This window comes from Prionailurus viverrinus, chromosome B4 (assembly GCF_022837055.1).
Source record: "Prionailurus viverrinus isolate Anna chromosome B4, UM_Priviv_1.0, whole genome shotgun sequence".
NCBI classification, from domain to species: Eukaryota; Metazoa; Chordata; class Mammalia; order Carnivora; family Felidae; genus Prionailurus; species Prionailurus viverrinus.
Window position 1 is genome coordinate 116,307,328 of NC_062567.1, and position 21,590 is coordinate 116,328,917.

Genomic DNA, 21,590 nt, shown 5'->3' on the forward strand with positions numbered 1-21,590 from the left:
TGAATAGGTTTAAGGGGCTAATCAATTGACTTTAAAATGGGGAGAGTATCATGGATTACCCAGGTGGGTCCAATAAAATCACATGAGCCCTTAAAGCAAAGGCCAGCAAGGCAGTCAGATTGAAAATCTGAGAAGGACTTCATCTGCTGTTGCCATCTTAAAAATATAAAGAGCCACATGGATAGTGTGAAAAAGAAGTTCCAAGCACCAGTGAGGACCCTGAGCCTCAGATGAGAACTAGCTTGACCGCCATTTCGATTTCAGCCTTGACAGACTCTAGGCAGAGAATTCAGCTGTGCCCAGACTTCTGACCCACAGAAGCTGTGAGATAATAAACAGATGCTGTTTTAGGCTCCTAAATTTGTGGCGATTTGTTACGACAGCAATAGAAAACCACTGTAGCCATCTACCCCTTACCTAAAGAGACATTTTGAACATGCCATGCTCTTTCTACCTCAGGGCCTTTGTACAAGCTGCTTCCTCTGCCATTGATTTCTTTCCCTAACTTTCCACTCTACTAACACAATTCATCCTTTTGGTGTTGGCTGAAATCTGACCTTCTCCCAGAAGTAGTCCTTGGATTTCTTATCCAAAGTGGGTCCAGAGGCACCTGAATGGCTCAGTCAGTTAATCATCTTTCTCTTGTTTTGGGCTCAGGTCATGAACTCATGGTTCATGAGATCGAGGCCGAGATCAAGGCCCACATCGAGCTCTGTGCTGACAGCTTGGAGTCTGCTTGGGGTTCTCTCTCTCCTTCTCTCTCTGCCCCTCCCCCACTCGTATTCTCTCTCTCTCTCTCTCTCTCTCTTGCTCTGTCGCTCTTTCAAAATAAGTAAACTTTAAAAAATAAAAAATAAAGTGTGTCCCCTCCCCACCACCATTTACACTTTCTTTCAAGACCCTGTTGATCTCTTTCCAAGTCTGTCAGAATTTGTAATTATCTCATTTGTCTATGCTGTTTATTTTCCCTCCTTAACTGTAAATGCAGCACATACCATGAGTCAATAAATAGTTGCCGAGTGAACATGGATTACTGCTTTACCTCACTAAATCCTTATGAAACATCAGGTGAGGAAGACACTATTAGTATCTCATTTTACAGATGATGAACCTAAAAAGTAAAGAGATTGAGTAACATTCTCAGGATCACACAGCCCCTAAGTGATCGAGCCCATGAATGACCCCATGGCTCACGTTCTCAATCTCTGAGCTTTCATGCCCCTCTGATGGGAGTTCTACAGGTAGGAAAATATCAACATCACAGTTGATAATGTCAACAGACGTTATTCCCCTGAATTCAGATATTTGGAGCACTCTAAGTAGAACAGATGCTTAAATTCAAAACTTTGCCTCCTGACGCAAAAATTGAGGCATGGTCTCTGTATTAGTATCCAATGGTGTCCAAAACAAAGTGGGTGGCTTCAAGCAGCAGAAATCTATTATGTCACAGTTCCAGAGGCTGCAAGTCTGAAATCACAGTGTCTTCAGGGCCACATTCCCTCTCAAACTTGTAGAGGAGAACCCTTCCTTGTCTTTCCTTAAATTCTGGTGGTTTCCTGCAACCCTTGGTGTTCTTTGACTTACTGATGCATGCCTCCAGTCTCAACCACCATCATCACATGACACGCCGCCTCTGTGTGTCTGTGTCCAAATCTTCTCTTTTTATAAGGACGCCAGTCATTTGGATCAAAGACCCACCTACTCCAGTTTGACCTCCTCTTTACTTAACTAATTACACCTGCAATGCCCTAGTTCCTAATAAGGTCACATTCTCAGGTACCAGGGTTAGGATTCCAACATGAATATGGTGGGGGCACAATTCAACCCCTGACAATCTCGAAACTACAACATGTGATTTTGATTGGTTATCAGATGAGGGATGTTCTGCATGCCTGTGTTGGCCCTGCTCCTCTCTCTGCTCTTTCAGGGTTTCTCATCGCCCAGGGAGACCACAGCAGCTGAGGTCAGAGGCTGCTGCTGCTGCCGTGGTGGCTGCAACAGGAGGGAGCAATTAGGGGAAAGGCTTGTTTGTGAAAGCCAGGCTCTGTCTCCTCATTACTGTCTCTCTCACTCTGCGCCTCATCTCTGCTCTCTGCCCAGGCTCTCAGGTAGGCATTTATGGAAAAGCATGTGATGGGCGTGTGTAACTGTGAAAGTGTGATCACTGCCTCGGACATTTGATTTGGCAAATGACATTTTTACAAAAGCACTTGCGGAAATCTGGTGGACTCCTTTCTTGACAGTTCTAACTGGGGACAAAAATAGAAACATGGACAGCAACCGCCAAAATTAATGGAGCCAGATTATTTAACACTGAAACACCCGCTCCTGACTCTGCAGCCAGTCACAACTCATGTATGTTTTATTGTACTAGCAAGAAACCACAGCACAGCTTGAAGTGTGAGTTTGAGGTCACTGAACACGGGGAATTCTCCAACTGTTTCGCAGCTACCACAGAGTATGTGTGCGGAGCCTGCATATTTGTGGGGGGGGGGGGTGGGCGGAAATCTATGTTTTAAAATTAGCCAGTTGAAATTTTCCAGTAATAGAAAAATGCAAGATGAAACTCACGAATTTATGCCTCAGGGCATCTACTACATATTGGGACTGGAACAAAGGACCTCTGGCTTTTAGTGAAATATGTGTTCTGTTCCTTGAGCTGCTTGTTCCCACTCATCTCAGGCTTCCTGCTAGCCCATGGCTACCAGAAGGAAAGCAGTAAGAATAAAACATTCTAATATCTGAACTGTGTTGCTTTTTATGGAGTCCTGGCATTCTAGTTCAAGTGTTCCAAGATAACAGTTAGATATTTTAAGCTGGTATGGCTTGGGCACTAGCAAAGAGAACAGAGCCTGCCCTTTGCTGTACAGGGAAATGCGTTAACACTGTAGTGCCTGGATCTTGCAGGAGGTCTGAGGAATCCAGGGAAAGAAACAAGGTGTCCACAGTAACAAAGGAGCATTCTGGGCACATAGGGGCATGGTTGTTTATCAGTTGATCAATTGTTATCAGTGTGAAGGTAGAGAACAACATCCTACAAATTTATACCTCAAAGCTCACCTTGAATGTAATAACCTGTAGATGCAATTTACCAAAATCCCTATGAGTAGGGATTTTCTTTGGGGTAAGATGTGAATTCTCCTAGCTGTCCCATGCTATAGCTCCCCAAGGTCCTATGAAACCTCTGATCTGTGGCATTGTTTTACCGGGACCATACCCAACCATGTGAGGAGTGTCTCAACTGAGGCCGAGGATAGGTCACTAAATAATTAGCCCCTCACTCACTAAAGGAGGAGTTTTCCCAGCTATTTCCAACACAAGATGCAGCATGTTTACAGGAAGCACTACTTTAACAGGAAACAAATATATTCAGAGACATTCATACAAACAGATTTTCTGCTCAATAGATGATGCTCACTCAGAACTCAGCCCCAGGTGTCCCCTAGGTAATTTCCCATCACACCCTGTGATGCAGCTGTCACAGGTCAGAACGGAATAATGGTTAATTCCTGTAGTGAGGATAGAACAATTGGAAAATCCATAAATCGTCTCTGTTTAGCTTAGAGGAAACAAAATGATAGCCTTGAGAGCAATCCATATTCTTGAATTAGCTGTCAATAATTAAAACTCAAATATCACATTTAAATAAAACTTGAATTTTCAGATTGGCTTTAAAAATTGGGTGATCTGGCCATCCTGGGCCTGCCTTCCCCCCATGACAATAGTCAAAGTAAGGAGCGGCTGGCCAATTCACCACAATCCCCACCTACTTGACTGATTTCTGTCACCTGTCTGACCTCTATGGGCATTTCAATTTCTGACCCTTGATTTTGTCTATTGCCAAGGCCAATTTCTTTCTGTAAGGAAAAGCCTCTGTATTGATTAAAACTTTTCAGGACATTAACCTGTATTTTCTTAGCCTTGGTCACTGCATGTGAAATTCAATACTCAAACTATCCCCAAACATCTTCAATTGCTATTCAAGTCAGATGCATTTACTTAAACAAGCAATTAGCCTTGGCATAAAAGGCTGAAAAGAAATGAAGTTCACGAATCTGCTACTTGTTCTTCCCTAGATGATGCCATTAGTCTTTGTCCAAGTGTTGATGTATAGCAAATGTGCCAATTCTAGTACCAAGGAGATTGGAGATAGGAATGTCTAATGTTTCAGAAAGCTCAAAGGAGCAGAGGGTAGGGTTGGCTAAGAAATGGTAAATTTTCTAAATGTCTACTATGCATACAATGCTCTACCAGGCAGGCTATGGGCTTGGGGGAAGGTGTAGAGATTGAGTGGACCCAAAAATAATTTAGGGTATACAGTTGACCCATGAACAATGTAGATATTAGGGGTGTTGACCCCTTGTGGAGTTGAAAATCTACATATAACTTTTGACTCCCTCAAAGCTCAATTACTAATAGCCTACTGTTGATCGGAAGCCTTACAGATAACATAAACAGTAGATTAACACATATTTGTATGTTTCATGTGTTACATACTGTATTCTTACAATAAAGGAAGCTAGAGAAAAGAAAATCTTAAGGAAGAGAAAATACATTTATAGTACTATACTGTACTTGCCAAAAAAAATCTACATACAAGTGGATCTGCATAGTTCAAACCCATGTTGTTCAAAGGTCAACTGAATATGAGTAGACGTATATATAGCATATATATGTCATATATATACGACATACTTGCCATTGGTTGTGAAATCAATAACTGGTACTTAACGTACAAGCATAATTTAAATATTTTGTAGCTTATATTTTACTTATTTTTTTATTCTTCTTTAATGTTTATTTATTTTTGAGAGAGAGAGACAGAGACAGAGACAGAGCATGAGTAGGGAGGATCAGGGAGAGAGGGGAACACAGAATCCTAAGCAGGCTTCAGGCTCTGAGCTATCAGCACAGAGCCCGATGCAGGCTCGAACTCACAAGCCATGACATCATGACCTGAGCAGAAGTTGGATGCCTAACCAACTGAGCCACCCAGGCGCCCCTGTAGCTTGAATTTTAAATAGGAAAGACAAATTCACTGTGTTATCTGAAGTCTCTTTATAGGGGCACCTAGATGACTGAATCAGATAACTGTCCAAGTCTTGATTTCAGCTTAGGTCATGATCTCACGGTTCCTGAGATCGAGCCTTGCATCTGGCTCTGAGCTGACAGTGTGGAGCCTGCTTGGGATTCTTATTCCTCTCTCTGTCTATCTCTCTTGCCTCTCCCCCACTCACACGAGCACTCTAAATAAGTAGATAGATAGATAAACTAAAAAAAAATACTAACATCTTTACAGAAGATTCATAGACTATCAGAAATATGCACAAACATGCTGAAAAAAATTCAAAAGTCTAGTCATTTTCACCTCTCTGCATGGAAACAACCACCAGTGTTGCTTGTAGAGTATTCTCTATGAAATTTGATTCAAGTTTGCCAAAAGGGAAAAGATGGCTGAATTAAAAGTCCATGCATACTTTACCATTGTTTACAGTGATGCGGAAAGGAAGACTGTGTAGATGTTCCTCACGGGCTCCCATTCCCCTTCTTTTCTCCAAAGTCCTATACTTTCCCTACCCTGGAAGCATCCTCCCCAAATCCAAGATCCAGCACATGTCCCCCACCTTGGAAGTCACAAGACATGAACTGGAGCTGAACTGATGGACTGCTTCTCCTCTTAAACAAGAGGCTTATCCAAATGTCATGCTTAAAAGAAAGAAACTTAAAAACAAACACTAATTTTCAAGCACTTATAGAGTAAGCCTTTTCTTTCACAGCTTAAGCAAGGACTTGACTGAAACAGATATTCTTGCTGAATCTGAAAGGATGGCAAAAAAAAAAAAATTTGACTCAGTTGTTTTGTAAAAGATTGGGGAGGGATGAGTTACTGTAAAATTACATAAAATAAATAAATATTTATTGAGTACCCACTGTGTGCTAGGTTATGTGCTAGATACTGCGGTTTTTAAAAATGTGGCCCCTGACATAAAGGACCCAGTCCGACAGAAGTCAGACATAATAAATGCTGAAATAACAGTACATACAATATGGAAGTATTTCAGAAGAAAACATACTGGATGTATTAACTAGCTACTGCTACATAACAAAGCACCCCCAAACTTATACCCAAAACACCAACAATTGATAATTGCTCATATGTCTAAGGGTCAGCTGAATGATTCTGCTGATCTTAGCTGGGCTCAATTACATATCTGTGGTCAGATGTTGGATGTTTAGTCCAGGATAGCCTTGGTTGCATCAACCTGGGCTGACTTTGTTCTATTCCACACTAGTCTCCTTTTCCAGTAGGATTCTGTGGATGTGTCCTCAGGAAAAAATTCAGAGGATCAAGGGGTAAAGAAAGCAGAAATTGCCCCATGCTATATGTAAACCTTTGCTTGAATCAAGTTTGCTACTTTCCCATTTGCAAAAGCAAGTCACAATGAACAAGCCCAGTATCGGTTTGGGAAGAAACCATTAACTAACAGAACAAAGGACATAGACACAGGGATGCCATTTAATTTGGGTCATTAATGCAATCACCCTACCATAGTGGAGAAAGAAGAAAGAGTATGTGCGATGGTTTTCATATGATGAATAGAATTTAACAAATTATGGACAGGGAAAGAGATTCCAGGAGTAAGAACAGAAGCACAGCCTCTCCACCATAAAGGAGAGACTGGAAGAAAGAACGGAACCAGGATCTAGGAGACCAGTTAGGAGCTATTGCAGTTGTACAATTAATTGATGATAATAATAATAATAATAAGGACTCGAGCTAGGGTGGCAGCAGCAGGGAAGGCAAGAGGGGGAGGGATTCAGAGGCATCATGAGAGCAGAATCTATAAGAATGAATGGATGTCAGAGTGGGAAGAGAGAAGAATCAAATATGAGCTACAGTATGTTGAGAACCTGAGTTGATGACAATGATAGTACAGGTCATGAAACGGAACAGGCTTAGGTGCAAAGAGACAGGACAGGTTCTGGTTTTGGCGCGTTGGTTTAGAGGTATCTGCTATAATAGTGAGATCTAGCAATCTGCCATATAAAGAAGAAAATTTCCAAAGATTAATGAACACTGCTTAGGGCAGTTGTGGTAAATTGGAAAGAGCCATGAATATGGAGCTAGAACTGCTGGGGTCCCAGCTCTTCCCCTTATTAACTGTGTAAAAATATGAGGATAAAGCAGAGAAGAAAATGGCGACACAGGGGGTTACCAATTGTTCATTTACTGATATGTTCTGAATCCTTTGCTTTGCTTTAGTGCAGCCTCTTCCCTCAGCCTACATCACCTGTTCATTTTTAAAAACCAGTCATGCCTACAAAATTCTAGGGGAAATAAAAAAGATCTGTGCATTCAGAGGGACATGCATTTCACCTACAGGTTTCAGAAACCATTTGGGATTTTTTTAATATCAATGAGCTCTGTTCAGATAAGCGACTGCTGTATTTTTTTTCTTTAAGCCTTTAAGTTACTGTAATTTTAAAAATAACTTCAGCTGTTTTGCATTTATATTAAGACTTATTTTTGCATTATTATTTCATCAGGAAAAACTTGACTCAAATAACTTTTAAATATGATTTCAAAAAGGTTACTGAGTTTGTAAATGTGATTAGATTGGATTTGGATGCTAAAAAGTATTCCAGAGAAACATATGTATGATTTTATGTTGAAAGTGTATAGAAAAGCAGAGAGCCATTATACCAAAACTGACTCCACAGACCACCTTTATAAGCATATCTATTACAAAAAAAAAAAAATGAGGTTAACTCTGGAGTGAAGAGAGCACAGAATTACTGAGGAGTCTTTGGAATAACCACATTTAGTCAGGCCAAACACACTCCTTGACAGGACTGAATCTGAGGTGGGTTTAGGGGAGCAGAGGACAAGAAAGAGAAAACAATGCAGAAGAGATGGCAAGGGAAATGGCCTATTATGTGCTGTATGACCGTCAAGCATTTGCTATTGGAATGAAGAGTTGAGTTGAAGGCAGAATCCCAAGGCCACTGAAAGCCCCTGAACCTACACATGAAGATCAAACTCATTAGACCTTGGCCTTTACATCCTTTCTAGACTTGCGCCTTTCCTCTCTGAGTTTCTCTCTCCCTACAGTGAGATGACTCCACCTCGCTATCCTGCCAGCCTATCATACTTCAGAACTGGGGTTGGCATCCACCTATGGTAGGGAGTGTGGCTCTCACTGGTGGCTATGTGTAGTGTCACCTGTGCAGCTTTGTCAGTCCTGCTTTTTGTTTTTAATATATCTGTCCTCCCTCTCCAAAAGACAGAGGACAGATATATTAAATTCCTTGGCATTAGAGTCTAAATTTAATGCAAGTTTGTGGAGACAATGGTGAAGAAAATCAACATTTATTTTGAGGATGATTTTAATGAATCTGATAATGATTGGCACCTCCCTACAAAAACATGATACATAGGTCACAAAGAGAGACATGCGCTTCTCCTCCTTGTGGCAGATTAATGACTTTTTGAAAGCTGCCATCTTCGAGAGGCTGTGAGTAGGACCACAGGGAGAGACTGTGTAAGAATAAAAGTCAGTGATTCTCTCCCAGTCTTCCAGCATCTCTCGGAAAGGCTTGCTAGGTCTATAACTCAATTACATTTGCTGTGAGGCCGTGCTCTAAAAAAAGAGGATGGTAGGCTTCTGTTGTTCTCCCTTTTAAAGGGGTGAGCATGAGAATAGCCTTTTGAGCAGAGCAAAATAGTCCAAGTCTGGTTGCCAAATAGTCTGTGAGTAGGTGCCTGCTGTTTATAGTCATTAGGTACACACACCACAATGGTGGGTATAAGGACAGCACTTCTCACTGGAAGGAGGATGTTGTCAAGCATCCCAGAGCCACCCTCAGCTTCAACGATTCACTAGAAGGACTCACAGAACTCAGAAAAACTGTTATACCCACTGTATGGTTAACCACAGTGAAAGGATACAGATTAAAATCAAGAGAGACCAAACACAAACTTCTAGTTGTCCTCTCCCAGTGGAGTTACACAGACAGCAGCGAATTCTCCCAGAGCCAATATGTGACAACACATAGGGTATTGCCAACCAGGGAAGTTCACCAAGCTTTAGAGTTTAGGGTTTTACTGGGAGTCACATAGTCATGGAGTATGAAGCTGACCCTCATTACCCAGCCTCCAGGACCACCAGAGCTCAAACTGATATCACATGGTCCAAGGCCCCCTCCATAAATCATATTGGTGTAGTTCAAGGCCACAGGTAAACAAAGACACTCTTGTCAGGTAGGATATACCAAAGCCTTAGAGGTTATCTCTCAGGAGCCAGTCAAGGGCCAGACCTTTCTCTGGAATGTGCAGGGTTTGAACATCCCAAACCTGCTGAGTCAAACCTTTACACACCGAAGAGAAGCAACTCAGGATATACTTGCAAGTCATTCACTGGAAAATTCCCGCTTGTCTTTCCATGAAGGGAAGGGAGCTATGCTCTGGGGGTCCCCACTTTCTTTATTCTTACGGAGGAGGCCAAAACTGAAGTCCAACCATACATACATTTGAGTTCACAATTTGATGTCTGTAAAGCACAATACTTTGCAATCCCACATGTAATAGAAGAGCATAATGTATATGCCAAAAAACAAGAATGAAAATGCAAGTCTTTCAGCATTTTCTGGGCTAATTAACCTTCTGCTAAACATTTTGAAAAGTCAAGAAATAATCTTTAGCCTGGAAACAGTCTTTGGTTTTCAGTATTTTCTTTCCTTCTTCCATACATGTGGCTATCAGATTTTTTTTTGAGAGAGAAAGAGAGAGAAGAGAGAGTAGGGGAAGGGCAGAGGGAGAGGGAAAGGGAAAGAGAATCACAAACAGGGTCCGTGCTGTCAGCATGGAGCCTGATGCGAGGCTACATCTCATGATTGAGATCTAGACCTGAGCCAAAATCAAGAGTATGATACTTAACCAACTGAGCCACCTAGGCGTCCCCATCCCCAGATTTTTATTTTAATGTATGTGCCATAGAAATATCCAGTGTTGAACTTTTGGGAGGCCTCAAATGCAAGTAAAAACATCTTAATACGATTCTTCTAAAGAGAGACTAATACACATAAGACAATTCACTCCCTCAGATTATACGCTGGTCTGTGAAATCTGTGAGTTTTTTAAATACAAAACTCTGAAAACCTTTATCCATTTTTTCCTGCTTACTTTAAAGTGCTTACAAATTAGGTCTGTGCTCTTTGATCCAGGTTGATTTATTTGCATTTGTATTTAATACTTTCACCAAAGGGCAATGGCAGCTTCTAGATATGCTAAGAATCCTACCTTTTTATGGGTTGAGAGGAAAATAATCTACAACATTCAGAGAACTGAACAAAGATTGGAAGTTTGCTTTGAACCTGGGACTCTCCTACACTTTACCCAAGCCCACGCCAAATTTGTACAGGTGCACACCACATGAACAGATGAACAAATGTGATTATAAGAGCTCTTAGGATGCACCTGAGCCTATAATGCATTTCTCCCAAAGTGGACTTGTGCATCTGTTATAAACTTGAAGTATTTGTTTACTTGCCAACAAAAAGCTACTTAAATTGCTGAGCATGTACCCTATTAGGTCTTACCATTTTAAAAAGAAGAAAAAAGAAAAAGGACAAGATGAGATGACATGACAGGAGTGTCACAATGTGCTCAATGTCTTTCAGGGACTACAGAGCTCAACAGAAGAGGCACAAGATTTGAGGTGTCCTAACTTTCAGAATATCGTAGTGATATATCACCATCCTTTTGTTCTGAGAATGCATTGTCACGTAAGGAGAATGTTGAATTGTAAAGGTTATTTAATGTGGCTTTTGTAATAAGGTTTGTTGAAAGCAAAACACACACACACACACACAAACACACACACACACACACACACACACACACACACACACACACACATATTTGGAAAATAAATATGGGAAAGATGTTCCCTACTCCAGATCCTGGATATTATCAAAGATATTCTCTTCATATTGTCCTTCTGCTCCTTCTCCGTAATACCCATGCCCCAGATTCTTACTTCTCCACCCATTTTTGCAGTCTCCCACACCTGTTTTTCTCTACACTCCTCCAATTTTTCATTCACTGAACAAATGGCTTTTAGTTCCCTCTCAATCAGTCCCTGCCCCCATGGAGCTTAAACTCAAGTGGGGCAAAACAGATCATTAACATAACATATATGCAAATTAAGTATGTTAGAAGGTGCTGAGTGCTACAGAGAAAAATAAAACAAGGTGAAGGGGATGAGAAAGAGCCAGAGGACTGAACAAAAAAACTTTTCCCTGTTCCTTCTGTTTTCCTTTGTGCTTCTTAGCTGTACTGACTCGGCTTGATTTGTTGCTGGAAGAAAGCAATCTTTTCCTTTCTTCCTTGCCTTCCCACTGGTGTGTACATTGCACCAATAAAAGTGATAAATTTATCATATTATTTCTTTTAATCCTCAAAACAGCCTATTTGAAGAAAATTAGCCCTCAGAAAATGTGAATAACTTAGTGAATGTCAGGTAGCTACTTAGTAACAGAATAGGAATCTGGAACCCATCTTCTCTGAAACCACATTGCCTAGACTTTTGTACCCATTGTCACTCCCATTGTTCAACTCAAGAAAGAAAAACTAAAGGTATGAATATCAGGCCAGGTAGATAGAGGAGAGAGAGTCCCAGGCAAAATGGCATAAGTATCATTCATGAAGCCAATCAGTAAACTGTGCATGCCATGGGCACTCAACAAATCATTCAACAAATTCAACTTATTGAGTGTCTACTGTACTATGTGCTAGGTGCTGGGAGTCATCATTACTTTGTATGAAAATAAGATATGTTAGATTAAAATCAATAGGCAGTGGCAGGCTGAGAAATGCATGTTTTAAATAAGAACAGAATATCCTATTAATAATTGTTGGATCTATTACTTCAATGGAGTCTAAAAAATATTCATATATGGAAAGGAAGAAGAAATAAAGGACACAGGAGGTGTAAATAAACTAAATTTAAAACTAAGGGCAGCATTAAGTTTTAAATCAGAGAGTGTTCGCCATTACCTTAATAGTTCAGGAAGGTGAAGTAAGGCAATAGCATTAATCACTATAAATTCTTCCTAAAAAACCTTAAAGAGAGACCTTGTGGGAAAGAGCTATGGTATAATGGATCAAGCACAGGACCTAAGACTTTCTTATCCTGACTCTGTCATTTAGCAGTTTTGTGACCTTTATCTATAAAAGGAAGTTAATAATCCTTACCCAGCGGGGGTGGAATTGCATAAGGTCACACGTGTGAATGTGGCATCAAGCGACCATTTTTGTCAGAGCTCTTGCGACTGCAGGGGACAGAAATGCAACTCCAAAGGTTATTTATTGGCTTGCATGAATTTAAAAAACGTAGTGCTAGTGCTTTAGGTATGCCTAGAGGCAAGAACTCAACTGATGTCACAAAGAAACTGGCCTTCTCCATCTCTTGGCCATGCTCTCATTTGTGCTAACTTTAAACTCAGATTGGCTCTTCCCTTGAGGGAACAAAATGGCAGCTGGCAGCTCCAGACTCAAATCCTCAGTTACAAAGCTATTTTACCGTAATTCAACTCCAGGTTTAATAGGGCCATCCTTGGCCTGGACAGGGTCATGGAGCCACTCTAAACCCATCATTATGGACAAAGCATTTCTGCACTTTGATTTACCTGCTTTAGATCATATGCCTTGCTTTGGGAGCCAGGGAAAAAGTCAGCCTCAACTGATCTACAAACACTAAGAGAGAGAGAGAGAGAGAGAGAGAGAGAAAAGGGTCATGTCCCAGGGGAAAACCCAAAATGCTGCTGCGAGAAGGAAGAATATAAGATCACAAAAGCAAACTAAGCCCACCAGTATGGAAGTTCAGTTAGTATTGTTTCATCTAGATCTGCTAGACTGTGTGTCATGTCTCCAAATAGACCAGAAATAGAATATAGAACCCAGCTCCTATACGAATCATGTTTCCTATATGTTTCTTTTGTTGGAAAAATGTAATAATAATACTGCTTTCTCTGAGGATAGAGAGCCTGCTCAAATAGCCTTGTGCTTCAGAAAAAAAATTCATCACTAAGCAAGAAAAATGCATTTCTTGCTTGGCTCATGAGCTCAGAAGAGGATTGGAATATTAATATTTAGTGCATGCACCTAGAAATGACCCTGTACGCATAAATATGCTTTAGCATCTCCATTTATACCTACATCAAGGAAAAAAATTAAATTATGATCTACTGCTGTGAAGAAATGAAATGAAACACCAGACATATATTAAACTTAAAGAATAGAAATGAACCCACAACACAAGAAAATTTGGAATCTCACATACTCTGCTTTCCTTAATATGGGTCTCTGTGCATCCCTGTCTGTTTCTATTGACTAGTTATGAACTTTGTGATATATAAAATTAATAGCTTTTTACCTTTCCCTGTGCCTAAAGAACTTGACAATGCAAGTCTCTCCCATCTTAAGCACAGCCTCTTTCTCTTTCTACTACTCAATTCCTCTCTTGTTTCATAGCCAAGATTCTAGAAAAAGCAGACTATCCCAGCTCTTTCTACTTTCTTGCCCTTGCCCCCATTCAAGCTCATGAAAATCTAGTTTCTGCCTTTATCAGTAGTGAGAGTTCTCTAAGCTCAACAGATCCTTACCAGTCTTTACCTTATTTAATGTGTCTGTAGCATTCTCTGCTTCTGGAAATTCTCCTTCCCTCTTGATTTCCACCTCGTCAGTCTCCCCGGATTTCCCCTATCCTTTGGGTGATTCCATCCCTCCACCTGCCCTTTATCTGTTTTCCCTGGGCTTGTTCTTACTCTACCTGTTCTCCCCTAATCTCATGTCTTCACTTGCCCGCATACGCTGACAGCCCCCAAATCTTTATTTCAAGCACAGACCTCTATATCCAAGTGCCACTGGACATCTCTACCAAACTGTCCCACACTTGAATGGACTATTCAAAATGGAACAAGGAAAAAAGCCCTGGGAAATAGCAATATATAAAAGATGTAATGGAAAAGAAGAACACCTGAGACAGCTCAGAAAGGTATAATGAAAACCAAGAATGAGAGATGTCCCAACAGCCAAAGCAAGAGAGGTCTTTTGGAAGGAAAGAGGGCATGAAACTATTAAATGCAAGATTGAGTAACATAAGGACTAACGACTATGCCTTCAAATTAACAGCTAGAAGCTCGTTAGTGATCTTGACAGAGACATTTTTGTGGTTAGGGCAGAAACTAGACACTGGTGTGTTAGGGAGTAAATAAGAAGTAAGAAAGCAGATATAGAGAACATAAAGCCATTTTTTAAGAGCTTGAATGAAGGAGCTGAAATAGCTAAATGGAGATGAGGGCTAAGGGAACGTTGGTTTATTTTGTTGGTGGAGTAGGTGTTAGTTTTTAAGCTGGGAGAAATCTGAGACTGTTTACTAAAGGAAGTAAAAGCAGTACGGAATTAGAAGTTGAAAACGCAGGAATCAGAGGGGGGAGGGTGGTAATGCTGGCTAAGCTTCCCACGACTGCTGTGTTCTATCAAGAACACAGATTTGCGTGAGCTTCATGCCCTTCACTTCTAGTGCCTTCAGTAATTCTTTATTGTGCACAGGTTAAAATTTAATCCTCAGCTTTGCATTTAAACGATCTCCTCAAGGTCTGATTTCATCTCTTCCACATTACATCCCTCAAGTCCTACTCAAAATGATGTTAGAAGCCTTTCCTTACTTCTTTCTCTTCTCTCTTAAGACCTACCTCAGGTTCGGTTTCCTCTTAGCTTTCCCTAACCACCTCAGTTCTCAGCAGTTACTCCTTTTATGGCATTTATGTAGGATTGATACGGTTCTTCATTTTTTCTGACTAATGTAATTATTTACCCACTCACGTAGATGTTCCCGCTCCCTAAATCAGCTGTAAGCCCACGAAGGGCTTTGACCGTCCAACATCAGCAGAATCCCTCCTTAGATTGTGAGGCCCTTATATTAGGGACAGCTGTGATAGAGTGGTCTTGTAAGCATTGGGAAAGGCTGAAGTTGACTCTATGGTCACCAGTGACCTTGTGGGAATAATTGACGGGTGGAGTAAGGAGCAGCAGGAGCCGAATAAGACATAAGACACATAAGACAGTGAAGGAGAATGCACAATCCTAGAAGGGTCCAAGTCTTTTGATTAATAGTCATTGAGCAAATACTGTGAACAGAGCACTGTCCTGGATGTGAAGACATAGGAGTGAACAAAGCAGAACATTTCTCTGCCCTCAGGGAGCTTATAGTCCAGAACAGCAGACAGACATTTAACATATAATTTCAAATGTGACGAGTGGTAGTTAAAGGAAAGAGTACCAGGAGAGAGTATTGTATCCTGTATATTCCCGGTGGCTTGAGCACAGCTTGACGTGTAGTGGGCACTGACTCTCTGAAAGGAGGGAGAGAGAGAAAAGAAAGGAAGAAAGAAAGAGGACAGAAGGGAAGGAGAAAGGACATTACCTCCTATGCTATTGATGGTTAAGATAAAAACTGCAAAGTTAAAAAAAGATTCAACCCATTCGTTCACAAAACAGATCACCATTAGGTACCTATGGCATGTGAGGTGCTGTGATGGGGTTATTACAGGCGATTTTAGATTGTGGCAAAAACAGAAGGAAGCCTTCAAACAAAATAACTTCTAGAATCTCTCGCTTGCTTCCTTAAAATCCTGGACCTTGGTCATCAACTCTATTTAACAGGGTCCTACACACATTAGTTGTGAGCAGACATTTGTCGTGTTGAGCTGCTTAACATTGAGTTTTTTCAAAGAATCCTAAGTGAAGCAGGTAAACTGTAGCCACTGGCTAACTTCAAATTTTCTGTTTGTGGGGCACAGGGATATACTTCCCTCATTTATAAAATAAATAAATAAATAAAAATAAACTAACTAACTAAATAAATAAATAAAGACCAAATTTGGGATACTTCATGAATATCCAAATCCTGAGAAAAGAGAGGATGATAAGAGACACCTCCATCTGAGCAGTTGTTGGTAAACAGTTACCATATCAACATTTGAAACTGCATCATGTGGCACATTATTTGTCATTTTAATGCAGTAATATAACCACAAGATTACAAAGTTAAATTTATGTAAATCATGTTTTGGAAATTACTGGAGCAGACTGTGGGGGCTGTGTGTACTCAATCTGCTAATGAAACGACCCATCTCACCAACAGAAAATCAAATGAAGGAAATATTTTTGCTGCACTTCCTTTGGTCTGTTTTGAAGATGTAAAGGATTCTGTTAGGAATGTTTCCCCCAAAGGCTTTAATTTGGAAGAGATGGGGAAGAGAGAGAAGTCTGTGTTCATCCTTTGTTAAAGAGGCCACCTTGGGAGCTAGGGAATGTTCCCTTTGGTTTGTGGTCTATTCAACAAGGCTGGTGGTATTTCTGCTCCCAGCTGATTAATCTATCAAACCCCCAATGTTTTCAAGGAACCACAGACTACTCAGACAATTGTTAGGAGAATGATGTCTCTGCATTATGAATCTAACATTCATTTTCATAGATGGCAGCATGACTAATGATGATGCTTCGCATTTCTATAACAATTTACAGTTTCCAGACCACTTTCTCATTGATCATCTCATTTGATTCTCATGACAACCCTGTGAGGTCTCGAGGGCAGGAATTATTGTTCTTATATTTCAAATGAAGAAGAGAACTCTAGGCTCCAAGGGGCTCACCTCCCTAGTCAAGTAAATGGTGAAGTCCTAACTGTAACGTAGACCTTCTGATATTGATTTCAGTGTTCTTTCCATAGACAATTACCCTAAATTGTTACTCAAGAACCGTGGTCTTGAGAGTTATGCTGTGAAAACAAAATTGTTTCCGAGCAAATATATACATAGACATATATATACACAGTAATGTGTATGGTATACACACATTATATACCTTTCGTATCAGCCAGGGTTCAGGGCGGGAGACAAAAACCACTCTAAGTGTTTCAAGCAGAAAAGGAATTTAATACAAGAAATTCGGTGATTACAAAATTTTCAGAAGGACTGAAGGAACAGAAGTCAGGGGCTGCCCCAGGCTGCTCAGCTCAAGAGCCCACATGCACAGTTGCCAGAATACAGACTTCTGGAAGCTGCAACTGTCACATGACTGAGCAAAAACTGCCTATAAATAATCACATCCCTGTGACCTTGCTTACCAGCATCAATAGCAAGAAAATTAACTACATCTCACTTTCACTTTCCAAGTTTCATAGGCATGCACGTGATTGGCAGAACTGAATTCTCATCCAGAACTTTAGTTGCAAGAGAGTCTGAAAAATGTCGCTTCTCGGAGGGGGTTGAGAGCGCCAATCATGCTATCATTCCCCTTTTAAAAATGTATGGTGCTCATTAACATTTTAAGCCTTTTTAAAAAATCCTGCAGTAAAGGAAACTATTAAACTTTAACCTTGCTAAACTCAGCTTTTTCTCAAATTGTTTGACCATGGAGCTCTTTATCTGGCAGCCCTTCATTAAGCAGAACATGTTCAGGGGAGATTGCGCCACAGCAACCTGGGGTCACCCAGCATTCACACGTGCGCCAACATGTCAGTCAAGTAACCAATAAACATGAACTCAGCCAGCGTCTGCAGCAGCCGCTATGATGGGCCCTGGGGCGGCGAGCAGGCCAATTCCAGTCTGCACAATAAATGTGTGATGCAGAACCCCTTTCCCTAGAGTGATTACAATGTAGTTGAAGAAAACACCTATAGGCCTAAGCCCCAGAAATTTAAGACACCAGAATTCATACTAAGCAGAAAATGAGTTAAGACTAGAAAGTGCTATAGATAGAGATCACTGTCCATCACTGAGGGTCATAAACAGCCAGCAATGCAAATTTTTGGAAGCACTCCTAGTATTGTTGAGCGAGCCAAGCACTCTCTGTTGACAGGCCCCACCACCCCTTATTATCTCCCTTCTGCTCAAATCACAAAGTTCTTTTTTCTCTCCGGTACCTGTGTGCATTGGAGTTTGATGCACCCAGGTGGACACACAAGCAGGTGACATGACTGTGGAATTGGTGGGGTCTGGACTGAGCTCTGAAGGGGGACAGCACCCTCTACAGTGCTCCTCCTAGACTTCTGCAAGAATATTTGTTACCTATGGGAGTGGGCATGATATGATTAAAGAGTAAGCCCTGAATCAACCACCTAGACCTTGTTGAAAACTCTGAAGCAGGCCTCCTCATAGTGGAGAAATTTCGAGTGAGAAAAGAGTTTTGAGGCAGGCCTCAACTGTGATTAAGGAGAGAGTGTGAATGCTCCCCTAAAGCAGAGAGGGCTTAGAAGGGGAATTCTGTGTATCCCTTATCCTTCATCAGAGAGAGAGAACACATGATGTATATATAATGGCTATTGTATCTCATTGTTCTTGTGGGGCTTCCACTATGAATAAAGCACTCTTTTCTGCATCCACATTCAATTTTTAAGGAGCTTAAGTGAAATACTTAAAATACAATTCCTGGGGCACCTGAGTGGCTCAGTAGGTTGAACGTCCGACTTTGGCTCAGGTCATGATCTCACAGTTTGCGAGTCTGAGCCCCACATTGGGCTCTCTGCCGACAGCTCAGAGCCTGGAGCCTGCTTCGGATTCTGTGTCTCCCTCTCTCTCTGCCCCTCCCCCACTTGCACTCTCTTTCTCTCTCAAAAATAAATAAAAACATTTAAAAAAATTTAAAAAATAATAATCAAATCAAATCAAATAATTACTCATGCACCCAAATTTGAAAATCTTATCCTGTAACAATTTGGTTTTTTTTTCTCCCCAGACTCCACCCCACACCCTACTTTCTTCTATTGAGGAAATGTAATACTTGCAGTCCATTTTTTTTTAATGCTTTCAAAAGAAATGCATTTTTAGGAAGACGTTCAAATGCCCTAAGGAGCAGTAATTAGGGAACATAAAAATGAAGGTTTTTTTAAAGACAGTAGCATTACTCAGGGCCATAAGAACTGTCTTTGGCAAACTGAAGAGAAATTATGAATGAAAACCCTTCAGTTACAATCCCTTTGTACCATATTATTAATGTTGTTTTCAAGGAGATCACTGTGGAATAAGAAACTGCTCCCTGTAAATGTTGTAATCTAGATGGCTTTATACCATAATCACTAGTTAAGTGGCAACTAGTTGAAAGCCAAGCATGCCATCCATTGTCTTTGAAATGGAGAGTTAGTCTGTATTCTGAAAACAAACGAAAAACCCACATATTTCACTCATCACCAACTTCCTGGAAGTTAATTAATATTGCTTTCCCTCTAATAGCAAACACACATGCGTGTCAATAGTAAAGGATATCCCCAAGGCACTCAGAAAGTGAAGGGAAGACCTGGGCCCAGGATGTGGAGCTCTGGCTTCCAGAGTGTATGTGGAATACATTAAAACCAACATCCCTCAAATGTCAGCTCTTTGTTCATTCAATAAATATTTATTGAGTACTTACTATGCACCAGACACTGAGACAGGCACTGGTATACAATGGTGTATAAAAGAGAGATGTGTCCCCACCATCTTGGCATTCAAAATCCAGTGGGCAAGCCAGACAGTCAAATGAAGTGAACCATCAAATGAGAATAATGGGGGAGGCAGAATTTTACCAAGAAAGGGTGGTAGGGACAGTGTCTTTCAGGAACTAACCTTTGCAATAAGATATAAAGGACTGAACTTCCTGAAGAGAAGCCACAGTGAAGACCAAGGCATTGCAGTAGGAAAGGGTGGCATGTTTTAAATCCTAAAATAAGGCCATTGTGAGCAAAGCGGGTAAGAAAGGGAGATGATGAGGCTGGAGAGAGGACCCATGATAAAAAGCCCTGATTCCATTTTGGGATGAATGGAAAGCCACTTTGTATTAGTCAGCTCAGGCTGCCTTAAAAAAAAAAATACTGTATGCTGGCTGGCTTAAGCAACAGAAATTTCTCACAGTTCTGGGACTGGAAAGTCCAAGATCCAAGGTGCAAGCCAGTTTGATTTCTTGTGAGAGCCTTCTTCCAGGCTCGTAGATGGCTACCTTCTCACTGTGTGCTCACATGGCCTTTCCTCAGTGTGTGTGCTTGGAGAGAGAGCAAACTTTCTGGTGTCTTTTCTTATAAGGACACTAATCCTGTCAGATCAGAGACCCACCCTTCTGATCTCATTTAATCTTAATTATTTCTGTAAAGATCCTGTCTCCAAATACAGTCACACGGGGGGGGGGGGGGGGGGGGGGGGGGGGGCTTCAAAATATGAATTTGGTGGAGATACATTCAGTCCATAACAAGTTTAAAGCAGGGAAATAACATCATCTGACCATTTAATTTCACTTTTTAAAGGTCACTTTGACTACGATGTGGTGTGTGGCTCATTAGGAAAAGGAGAAGAAACAGGGACCAGGAATCCTGAACAGGGAGAACAATGACCAAGGTAGTAGTGATGGTCGTGGTCGTGGTGGTTAGGAACAAAAAGGTGAAAGAATTGATTAACCAGATATTTTTTTAAAAATCTTGCTTAATATTTTTTTAAAAAGAAGATCTGGTGTATTAAGAAGGAAAACCAGAGCAGAAGGCAACTTAAATTATCCACTTTTCAGTGACGTTTTAAAACAATACCAGTAAGTGATTTAAACAGAGAAACAACCTGTATGGGTCCCCATGTGGTAATGCAGCAGAACTGTTTTGATCATTAGCCTGCTTTTTTTTATTATTATTATGATACATAGTCATGGGGAAATCTAGGAAGGCTGCAAGGTTCAGTTAAGGTTGGCAATTAAACACACAAATGCTTATTGAAATATGTATTAGGTTCCTATTGCTGTATAACAAATTTCCACAAAATTAGCAGCTTAAAAAAACACAGCTTTATTATCTTACCATTTCTGTGGATCAGAAGTCCAGGCATAGCTCAGCTGGGCCCTTGGCTTAAAATCTCGTAAGGCTGAAACCATGGTGTTAGTTGGACTGGGTTCCTTTCTAGAGCTCAGAATTCTCATTCAAACTCACATAGCCTTTGGCAGAATCCAGTTCTGTGGTCCCATGAAGGAAGCTGCTGTTTTGCTGGTTGCCAATTAGGGGCCACTTGCATCTCCTAAGAGCCACCTGCAGCCCTCCTTTTAAAGGCTCACCAAGTTAGGTCAGGCCCACATGATCATCCCCCTTTCACTTAACTCAACTAATTAGTGACCTTGATTGCATCTGCAAAAGGCTTTTTGCCATATAACATAACATAATCACAGGAATGATATCTCCTTGTAGTCATGTAGACATCCTTTCTACCTCATAGGTATGATTTCATCCCAGTGCACAGTCTTTGTTGGCAGGACTCCTTGTATCTCCAGGTATCCTGGCAACATTGACTCTGTAGGCCCTGGGCATCCTGGCTGTGACACTGTCTTACCTCCCTTGTCAGAAAGAGCAGATGTCCTCCACTCTCTAGCCCTAGTCATGCTGCAAGTCCTACCTCTCTGACATGACCTCCAAACTCATACATCTGTGTGTCACTCCTAAGAGCAAACCCTGAAATTTCTACAGTCTGCTGTATGTCTCTATTTTCTACAGATATTTGCTGAGCACCTACTATGTACTGGA